This window comes from Rattus rattus, chromosome 15 (genome assembly GCF_011064425.1).
Source record: "Rattus rattus isolate New Zealand chromosome 15, Rrattus_CSIRO_v1, whole genome shotgun sequence".
NCBI classification, from domain to species: Eukaryota; Metazoa; Chordata; class Mammalia; order Rodentia; family Muridae; genus Rattus; species Rattus rattus.
In genome coordinates this window covers 61501209-61512120 of record NC_046168.1, presented here as the reverse complement: position 1 = coordinate 61512120, position 10912 = coordinate 61501209, and the positions used below count along the sequence as shown (strand labels likewise).

At 43.0% G+C, this 10912-nt stretch overlaps 1 non-coding gene across 1 annotated transcript; it reads right to left on the bottom strand.

The window, feature by feature from the left end:
* Positions 1 to 1538: 1538 nt before the first annotated feature.
* Positions 1539 to 1670, bottom strand: LOC116885025. The gene has a single exon (XR_004385914.1). It is a non-coding gene; the product is annotated as a small nucleolar RNA SNORA19 (small nucleolar RNA).
* Between the last annotated feature and the right edge of the window lie 9242 nt (positions 1671 to 10912).

Below are 10912 nucleotides of genomic sequence, written 5' to 3'. Positions count from 1 at the left end.
GGGCTCCTCCTCTCCGCTCTGGGCCAGACAGGGCAGCCCAGTTAGGGGAACAGGATAAAGGGGCAGGCAACAGAGTCAGGGACAGCTTCAGCTCCAGTTGTTGGGGGCTCCATACCCCCACTGCTAGGAGTATCCGCTAGAGTCACTCTTATAGACCCCCTGGAGCCTCCCCCATCCCAGGTCTCTGGTAAGTCCTGGGGATGCCCCCTCCTCTGATTTTCATTCATTCTCTGGACCGTCTCTCCCTGGCTGTCCCTATACCTGTTCCTCCCCTTCCCCTCCCCATTCTAAGTTCCTTACTTTCATCTGGCTATTTTCTTTCTTTTTCTGAGTGAGATTCAAGCATCCTCCTTTGGGCCTCCTTGTTATTTAGCTTCTTTGGGTCTATGGATTGTAGCCTGGACATCCTATTCTTTATGACTAATATCTACTCATCAGTGAGTAGTACTTACCATGCAATGTGCTTTGGGGGCTGGGTTACCTCAGTCATGATGGTATTTTCTAGTTTCATCCATTGGCCTACAAATTTAAAGATGTCCTTGTTTTTAACAGCTGAGAGGCCTTCCATTGTGTGCATGAACCACATCTTCTGTGTCCACTCTTCGGCTATAGATGAGCATGTTGGCCCATCTTTGATTTGCTTTATTTTTAAATAGTCTTGCAGTTAATAGCTTAGAACTCATCCGTTCCAAAATGTCTGCAAGTTCCCTAAGGATAAGAATCGTGGCCTCTGTGTGGACCTACCAGGTCAGAAGTTTGGGAGGGAAACCCTGACTGAGGTAGAACCTGTGCATGTTCACAGACAGCAGTCGCAGAGCAGCTGGGCACACTCTAGCCTGTGCTCTCCTCTTCGTCCATCTGCATTGGTGTCAATGGATGCTTTCTTCTAAGCTGCGACGGATAATCTCAATGGTCGACTTGATGAGGGCTAGAACAACATCTTTGAATTCCCAGAACCCAGTTCATGGAGTAATATATATATACATATATATGTATATATATATGTATGTATGTGTGTCTATGTATATACAATTATACATTAACATTATATAAATGTACTATGTATGGTATATATACATAATATATATAACATAGATACATGTTATGTATTATATATAAGATGTATAATGTTATATTACAGCATATATATTATGTGATTATATATATACATATATATATATATATATATGACTCTTCTTAATGTAAACCTCTTTTTTTTTAAATTTTTTTCACAAAAAAACACAGGGTTAATAACAACAGCTACTACTTAATCACACTTTTTCTGTAAAATTTTATGGTAGCTAAAGAAAGCAGAAATTATGCCCATTGTTCAGAAGGGAAAAACTGAAGTTCATACAATTCAGCCTAGCAATAGACTACTGGAACTAGGGTTTCAACCCCAGATTCCAAATCATATGCTATGACTACATTATACATTTCTGAATTTCCAATTTCATAAATATAAAGTCTAATGGTCACATAGTCATAGATAAAGGCCTGCTACTTACCTAATTCAAGTATGTCCATTTTACTTTTTTTTTTGTCTGAAGGGGACTGGCAGAATTACTATATGCAGCTACTCTGCTAATTAACCTTCAACTATTTGTATAGCACATAAGAAATAACACTGCTCACATATTCAAAAGAAAGCAGGTCAATGAAATGTGCAGATGTAAACCTCTTTGTACTGGACACAGGGTGAGTTTGATAACATTAGGAAGTGAAATATCGAAAGATGTCAGGCCCCAGCCTGAAACATGACTTCCTAGCTTGTTGGATAGCTATAGCAGGGCCAACCAAAGGGATGTCATGAATGTGATTCCTTAGGTCGTTAGCAGGTGGGTAAGTATTCTTGTCTCCAGGTGGTCCACATCCACATAAGGTGAGATGATAGAGACTGAGAGGTGGAGAGAGATGAAGAGGCAGAGAGCTGTTAGGGGCAGAGAGCCTGAATGTGAGGTCTGAACCCAAACCATCCACTGCATTAGTGTGGGCTCCCTTATTTTATGTCCATGAGTGCTCTATGTGCATGTATACCTGCAGGCCAGAAGAGGGTATAGGATCACATTGCAAATGGTTTTGAGCCACCATGTGGTTGCTGGGATTTGAACTCAGGACCTCTGGAAGAGCAGCTGGTGCTCCAACCCATGTGGGTTACCTTAAACATGTGGGAAAGGACTCTTGCTCTGTCAGGAGCAGGAGTCATATCTTGAGAGAGAAAGGTGGAATGCACAGTCCCAGGGTGAAGTACCCTTTACTGAGATGCTGTTAAGTGCTGTGACCATTTGGTCTTAATTCAGGATTTTAAGAAACCACTGGGAATGAAACTATTAACACCAGGGTTTGTCAAAAAGCCAGAACTTATTATGTGTATCTGAGCTTTTTGTGTGACCCATGGAGATGTTTGTGACTTGACACTGTCAAGAACCCTTCAGGAGAGATATGCAGAGACCATAGTGTATTTTGGACCTGATCTCACATGGGCAGAATTTCAGAATGCTACAGCTACATCAGTCACTACCACTCCTGAAGGTTCCCAGCTGGACTGCTCAGAAGAACTCTATGCAGCACAGTGGCATAAAAATCAAGTCCCCTGATCCTCATTCCCAAACTCTAATGTTCCTTACAGAACATTGACCCCTCTCCAGTTTGTTTTCCTAGTCCAGCCTCTCAGTGAGCGCAATCTATTGATAACCCTGCGTTCCCAGTCAGAACGCAAGGTGCTAAAGGGAAAGGTTTCTTCCTATTCTTCCTATTTTTAAAGAATCTGGAACATGACATAAGCCCCACAGTTACCAACTTCACTGATGGGAGAGCTCCTAGTGTGACCAGAGAAGAGACTGACTGACAATGATTCATCATTCAGTTTATCCCAGGCTGCACTTGAGACACAGCTCTGCATGGGTTGGGTTGCAGAAGGTTATCAAGAAAAATATAGGGCTGGAGAGATGGCTCAGCGGTTAAGAGCACCCGACTGCTCTTCCAGAGGTCCTGAGTTCAATTCCCAGCAACCACATGGTGGCTCACAACCATCTGTAAAGAGATCTGATGCCCCCTTCTGGTGTATCTGAAGACAGCTACAGTGTACTTAAATATAATAAATGAATAAATCTTAAAAAAATAAGAGAAAATATTACAGTAGGGGTTAGATCGATGACATTTCTTTACAGAGGAGTTATTTTAGTTAACCAGACTCTGGGAAGCTCATGGAGAGCTGTGTCAACAGGAAGCTGAGTTAAATAACCCCCCTAGACCACAAGAAATGCAAGACAAGAGAACACATAACCAAGGTTATTGACCACTCAAGCTCTTCGGTTATATCAGAGCAATAGTTGTTTTAAAAGCAGTTATAACAAATATATATATATATATATATATATATATTCCTTCTAAGCAGGAAAATGGGTTTTGGAAAATGTTAAAAGCTGCCATGTTTGTTGGCTAGATTACTAGCACCCAGAGATGAACAGGGATGCCAGGCTCTCATTATTAAATGATACATCAATTTGGGGTGGGAAGAGAGATAGAAAAGGTGACTCACTCTTTGTACACCTGACAAGGCCATATACCTGTTCTGTTTTCTGAGTCCAGAAATTCTCTTCTTTGGGGGGTGTGTGATCAATCTTGATTATCACCGTGACGAGATTTAGAATCAGCTAGGAGAAAGGCATGGTTATGAAAGTGCTTCCAGATAGGACTGAGTTTGGAAGACCCACTCTGATTGGAGATGGCACCATTTCATAGGCTTGGAGTCCCAGGTTGATTAAAGAAGGGGAACCAGGTAGGGCAGAAGCTTTTGACTCTCTTCTGCATCTTGGTTATAGACACCAGCCCCCTCAGGCTCTTGCTTCCATGACTTCTTCACCATGATGGGCTAGGCACTCCAACCACAAGTAAACTGGTCCTTCGTTAAGGAAATTTCATCACAGCAATGAGAACAGTGAGTTAAAGAGACACATGGCTTAGTTACAAGGCTGCGAGGCCATAGGGAAGTGTCCACCAGTGCAGCTATTCACAGGACCCAACAGATGACGTATATATGGTACCAGGACACTTCCATGACTGCCACAGAACAGCCTCCCCTGCCTGTGGATGGGTGCAATAGCCCTGACAGCTATCCCTACTCCTTTCCTGGATCTGCCCTTCTGTAGTAGTAAGAGCAGCTAAGGTGAGCTTTTATTCCAATAGGGCTGGGAGGGAGTCCAGCTGCTTCCATGAGAGTGGCATCAGGGAGCACAGGGGATACCTAGCTGAATTGAAATCTCAAATAATCCACCCATTTTAGCATAAGTAAACTTTCAATGTTTGCATCAGAAAAAAAAATCGCTGTTTTTATTGCTTAATTTTGCTCCTGTGGGAGAATCCTGAAAATTTAGTGTCAATAATTAACACAGGGGCTGGGGAGCTATCTTGGTGGACAAGCATTGGCTGCCCAAGCATGAAGGCCAGAGCTGTGGCTTCCCAACACTGCCTGTGAATGAGGAGTGGGCATTGAGTTTCCACTGTAACCACAGTGCTCAGAAGGCGGAGACAAGGATCTCTTGTGCCAATTGGCTAGCTAGACTTGCCAGATTGGCAAGTGTTCTGAGGTCAAGTGTGACCCCCCTGCCTCAGTGGATAAAGTAGAGAATGACCAACTGAAAAGCAGGCATCAATCTCTCACTAGGCTGCTTGTGATTCTGTACACACACGTGTACCTCTCTACATGAGAATAGGCATAAACACACATGCATGCATGCTACACACAACACACACACATAGATCACACATACACACAACATATATCTTACATTTCTGAAATTCAGAAATTCCATATGGATCTTAAAGGGTTAAAAATCAAAAGAATGGCAAAACTGAATTTCGTCTAGAAGCTCTTGAAGGGGATGTGATACAACTTTCCGGCTTCTAGGTCATCTTGAACTTCTTGGCTTATGACAGTCTCTTCTGTTTTCAAGGGCTGTGACTAAGTTATGCTGACCTCTGCTTGGGCCAACGTGTTTCCTTCTCCAACTCTTCTGCCTCTCTTCCCTCTTTTCAGGATGCCTGTCACGACACTGAGTGTGGATGGAAGGTCGAGGATAGTAGCATCCAGATATATCCAACCTTTGAGGGGTGTGTCACAACCTTGTCATCTATAAAGTTCATGCCTACAACTGCAGTTGAGTTTATGGTATTGTGTTGGAGTGCATATGTGGCTATCCTTGGCTACACACATCCCAAGGGGTTGAAAGTTGGCTATGCTTTGGTCCTCAGATAAGACCTACGGGTCCTCAGGTCACTACACCCAAAAGGTTTGTTTTGTCATATGAGGTATTTTATAGATTGGCAGGGTTAAGATATCTTTGGGGGCCATTATTCTATTTACTACTAGTTATCTGCAATTCTGATATTGATGGCCTATGGTTTCAATTGCCTTCCACTGCTCATGGACCTAGACCATCCCACCATATGACTTCTTCCCTCTATTCTAGCCACAGTCCCCTTTCTGCCCTTGAACCAAGCATGCTCCCCCCAATGCCACTGGATACTAGAATAAGCATATTTCCCATAAAGGCATCCAAGAATTCCATATCTCCATCAACCCTGGAAACCACTGTTTTAATTATATTTCTTTTTTGCTGTCGTAAATCACCATGACGGAGGAAACGCATAAAAGAAAGCATTTAATTGGGCTTTACTGTCTCCGAAGGTTTAGAATCCATGATGTCAGAACAAAGGCAGGGCAGCAGGAATAGCTGAAAAGTCACCTCTCCATTCATAAGAGGCTGAGAGAGCACAGTGGCTATGGTTGGAGGCTCTTTAAACCTTAAGCCTACCCCCAGGGATACATCTCTTCCAACAAGACCCTGCCTCCTAATTCTTCCTAAACAACAACCAACTGGGGACCAAATTCTTAAATGCCTGAGACGAATGGGAGACATTTCATTCAAACCACTATCCCCACTAACTCTCCTTCACTCCCTCATTCCCTTCTTCCTTTCATGCCCCCTTCCCTCCATCTCTCCTCTGAGATCTCCTCTTCTTCTCTGTGGTACTAACACTGTCTTCAGGGTCATGTGCATTGTATATCTTGTGGGCTTTGCCTCTTTGTGGCCATCCTTTGGCCATTGGTAGACTTTACGTTTCACGAGCGCCTACCTACCCCCACCCCCATTCCAGTCATGTGCACAGAGTCCCTACTATATCTGGAGGGCTCATGAAAACATTGTTGAGAAAATAAATGAAATTACAGATAATATCTTTCTAGGATGGATGAGCTCATAGCAGACCCTTGTCTTGCCAGATCTAAGAAGTGTGTGGTTGCCTTCATTTCGGTATTGAAAGGAAGATTAAGCAAGCATTACTTTAATAAGCTCTTCTAAAAATAGCAGCAGTTCCTGCCTTGTGCAGTATAGGAGTCTATGGATGATTATGTAAGATTGGGGGATGGGCAGAGTCCTGTGTGCAGCAGCTGCCCCTCCTGTCTTCAGTCCCAGTACTCTTCAGTGCTCTATCTGTCACACAGCACTCAGCTGCTAGACCCAACTGTGGAGAACTGACAATTTCCTGCAGTCTTTGTGATTAAACCAACAATAAATAAGATATTATAATTCCTTTCTAAAGTGTAGAAAACTGCTTTATTAACTTGACCAACTAGGGAGTTTTTATGACTGGAATGACATTGTTCTAGGGAATGTGTTTGTTTATTTGTTTGTGTTTATTGGTGTGTTTGCATGTGTGTGTGTATTCCTTGCACTTGAATGTACAGGTATGTGCATGCAGAAGTCAGAGCAGAATGTCTTATGCATTTTTCTGTCATTCTTTCCTTTATTGCCTTGAAACAGGGTCTCTCACGAACTGGAAATCTGCCATTTTGGTTAGGTTGGCCTGGCCGGACCATGAGCGGTGGACCTCTATCTGTCTTAGTTCCACAATGGAACTAAGCCATGCTTGGGTTTTTATATGAATCCTAGGGATTCAAACTCAGGTCCTCGTGCTTGCAGAGGAAGGGTTGTTACGGAGTCATCTCCACAGCCCCGACTAGGACATTTAAATGAATTTTAAGGAGAATCGATCAGAATAAGAGAGGAAACTTAGTCTTCCTCTAAAATTATTCTTTTCAAGGAGTTACCTTTGTGAGCCTGGTCCCACCCCCAGCCCCCTTTTGACAGATCAGAGATCTGTTGAGGATCATGGAAACATATGTCGATGAACATGATAACAGGGCTGTGAAGAAAACAGATTTTGAGGCAGTCCTAAAGAGGTAATGGCAAACAATTACATTAGAAATATCTAAAATATTTAAGCCAACAGCATTTGACTGGTTGAAGGAATGAATGATTAAGTAAATGCTTTCATGAATAAAATACCTCAGCACATCACATGTCACTCCCTGCATACATTATGTCTGGCCTTTGTCCTAACTTCTGACATGGGTATTGTCTTTTATAGAAAGTCTTTGAGGTACACTCTTTTGGATAAGACAGTACCCATGTATGGAGACAAAGATGCTGTCACATAGACACCCCTTTGAATCATTCCATGATTAATTTTTAAGATCTCAGATACTTCAAAGGAATGCTTCAGTTTTCTTCCTGCTGCTGACGTGGAAGACAGTTGACAGATCAGCTGCCTTCTTCTTCCCCCAAACCCGGTCCGTTCTCTTCTTTCAAATGCATCTTGACATTTGAGTCTTGGTTTATATGCTCTCTTAAAAACAGCACTGGTTGCCGAGCAGGCTAAGCATTTCTGGAAGATCAAGGGTTTTCAAGCTTGAAGATTAAGAAATGGAGCCCGAGTCTGCCAGCCAGTGTATCTCAGACTGTGTTGTGGTTTGTCCATGCTCGACTGCTGGGGTGGTGCTATTGGGAAATGCTGGAAGCTTCAGGAGATGGAGCCTAGTAGACAGCTCATAGGTCATCAGCAGTGTGTCTTTGAAGGGGAATATAGAGTCCCAATCTCTTGGTATCTCTTTCCATTTCCTGGCTAGTAAGGAGGTGACTGGGATTGCTTTCTTGATACTCCTGTTTGCACTCACACCTGCTATGGCAAGTAGTAAATATTAATTGAGGGTTTCTACCCTACCTTGGATCAGTTAGTTCCCAGATAAAAGACCCAAAACCCTTATACTTATGCCTTATTTCTCTTCTCTCATGGTCTCTGCCTCAGACCCCAAGCCTGGGAACCAAAGCCCACCTACCTTTCTTCTGTCCAGCCATAGGTTATAGGCATCTTGATTCAACCAATAGTTTTAAATTAAGGGGCAAAGTTACACAGCATCACCTGATATACACAAGGATTTCCACATCCCTAGGGGCCACCAGATCTTGAAGGTGAATATTTAACATCACAATATATAACAACAGACCAAACTAACCTGATCATACACCAGATGCCTGAAGCAGGGAAGGTATGGTCCACCCAATCTTGGACAGAAGGATCTATAACTATGAGATGAGAAATGTTTTCTCTTATGAGTTAATTATGTCACATAACTTATTATATAATGTAAGGATGGCTTATTCAAGTTGATGACTTTTCCTGCATGGTATTATTATTTTTTTTTATATTTTAATGGAGAAAGTGGGCATAACAATACTTCATGACATTTTGAGAGAATTACACAAGATGCTATATGTGGAAAGGTTTATCACAATGATAAAACAAACATAAAGGCTTATGAGTAATATAATCTACTAATTATGTCCAGACATAGAATAAATACTCAATAAATAGGGAGTGATTGTTTGCTCATAATTTTTTGTTGAGTTTGAAAGCTCTTAAACTTTCTAATTTGTCATCCTTAGTCAAAGTCCATTGGAGTACATCTAAAGCCTTGTGACTACTAAAAGTCTACTGTAGTCCAGTGTATTGGTGTAGGCTTAGAATACTGATGTTCAAGACAGAAGGATTGACAGCCACAGATCAGTCTGGGCTATTTGGAGAGACCTGAGCACGCGCGCACGCGCGCGCGTGCGCGCGCGCGCACGCACGCACACACACACACACACACACACACACACACACACACAGTGGGAATGGAGATGAGCTTAACGGTTACTGTTTACAATATTACAAAGAAGTATATAGATAAATATTGTAGAGGGCCATTATTAGCATTTGACCTTGTATTGAATGCCAGCCGTGAACTCTGAATGGGACGACACTATGCTTCAGCCTGTGACCCTCTCCCACTAAAAGGAGGCCAGTTTCAGACAGATAGCTGTTTAGCTGGTTAGCCACTCTCCCTGATGCACAACCCTGAAAAGACATATTTCTTACCACATTCCAGTACTGGTTTGATCGTTTTGTGTTGTTGTTAAACTCTTTCCTTTTTTGCAAGGCATCCATACAAACTCAGCCACGAATATAAATATAGCTAGGATTTTCATTTATTGACGAGATTGGGAAAGAACTTGGCAGATTTAAAAGCAATGTTTTGTTTTTGACTTTTTATTAATTATTCCATTCGTTTAAATCTCAAATGATATCCCACTTCCTGGTTACCCCTCTACCAAACTCCCATCCCGTAGTATCTGCTCTCCTCCCTACGCTTTGCTTATATGAGAGTGCTCCCCCCACCACCCCAGCATCCCCTTACACTGGGGTATCAAGCCTCCCTGGGACCAAGGGGCTCCCCTCCTGTTGCTGTCAGACGAGGCCATCCTCTGCTACATATGTATCTGGAGCCACGGGTCCCTCCAGGTCCAGTCCTTGGTTGGTGGTCTAGACTCTGGGAGAACTGGTCAGGTCAGCCTATGTTGTTCTTCCAATGGAGTTGCAATCGCCCTTCACTCCTCCAGTCCTCGTCCAGCTCCCTCAGTGACCAGACTTCCTCAGACCCTGCCACACTAGGTTCCTGTCAGCAAGCACCCTCTTGACCACAGCAACAATGTTGGGTTTATTGTCTGCAGACTTGATGGATCCCCGGGTGGGGCAGTCCCTGATTGGCCCTTCCCTCAGTGTCTGTTCCATTTTTTTTTTCTTCTGTCCCTGTTCTGAGAAGGGGGAAATAGATCCTGTAGAGGCCTCCTCCAGCAGATAGGCACAGCCCCCATAGGGACATCCACCCATCTCAAAGTTTTTAAATCCACAAAAGCAATGTTCTAAATGCCCACGAAAGGTACAATAATGCTTACAGGACACTATTTCTGGTTCTTGCTGACACCCATATCCAAACCTGCTGGGCATGTGCATTTCACAAGTATGCCGGGGACAGAGGCTGCACAGGGCGAGCGGCATCTGTGTGGGATGAATGCGAGAAACAAAAGCATCCCCTCCACTCAGTTTCTGTGCTCCGTAAGTGCCAATCAGAAGGATGCAGGCTTGGCCTTCTATGGATCGAGGAGTGGTCACATGTGGGTCATCACTATAGGAACGCACTTCCCTGGCATACCTGCCTCTTCTGAAATCATAAGTTTGAGTGTAGAGCATTAAGATCTATTTTTATTGTCACCTTGAGCTTTTTAAAAAACCTTCACCCTTGTATACCCCATTATGACTATTGTAAATCGGACCCTGTTTTTGTTTTAAAACAATAAGCACCAGATTCTGTTGCCTTCTTGGCTAAAAAAGTAAAGATTTATCATTACTACTTCTTTAATTGTTTGTTTTATAGTGATGGTGCTTTAATTAGTTCTTTGGGAACTTCGTATTTTGACCCTATTGACCTCCCACTCATCCCTCCCATCCCCTCCCAGGTCTATCCCTTCTCAACTTTGGATCTTTTTTCTGTTTCTCCCCCCTCCCCCAATAATCCACTGAATTCGATTTGTACTGAAATTTGATTAACATACCTAGCACCAAACCCAACAAACAAACAAAACACCACCAAGGAAACCCCCTAACTATTCTCTCTTCCAGTTCCGTCATCCGGCAGTACCTCCTAGTTAGGAACGGGAGCTTGTGAGTCTTTTGAAAGGATGTGTTATTC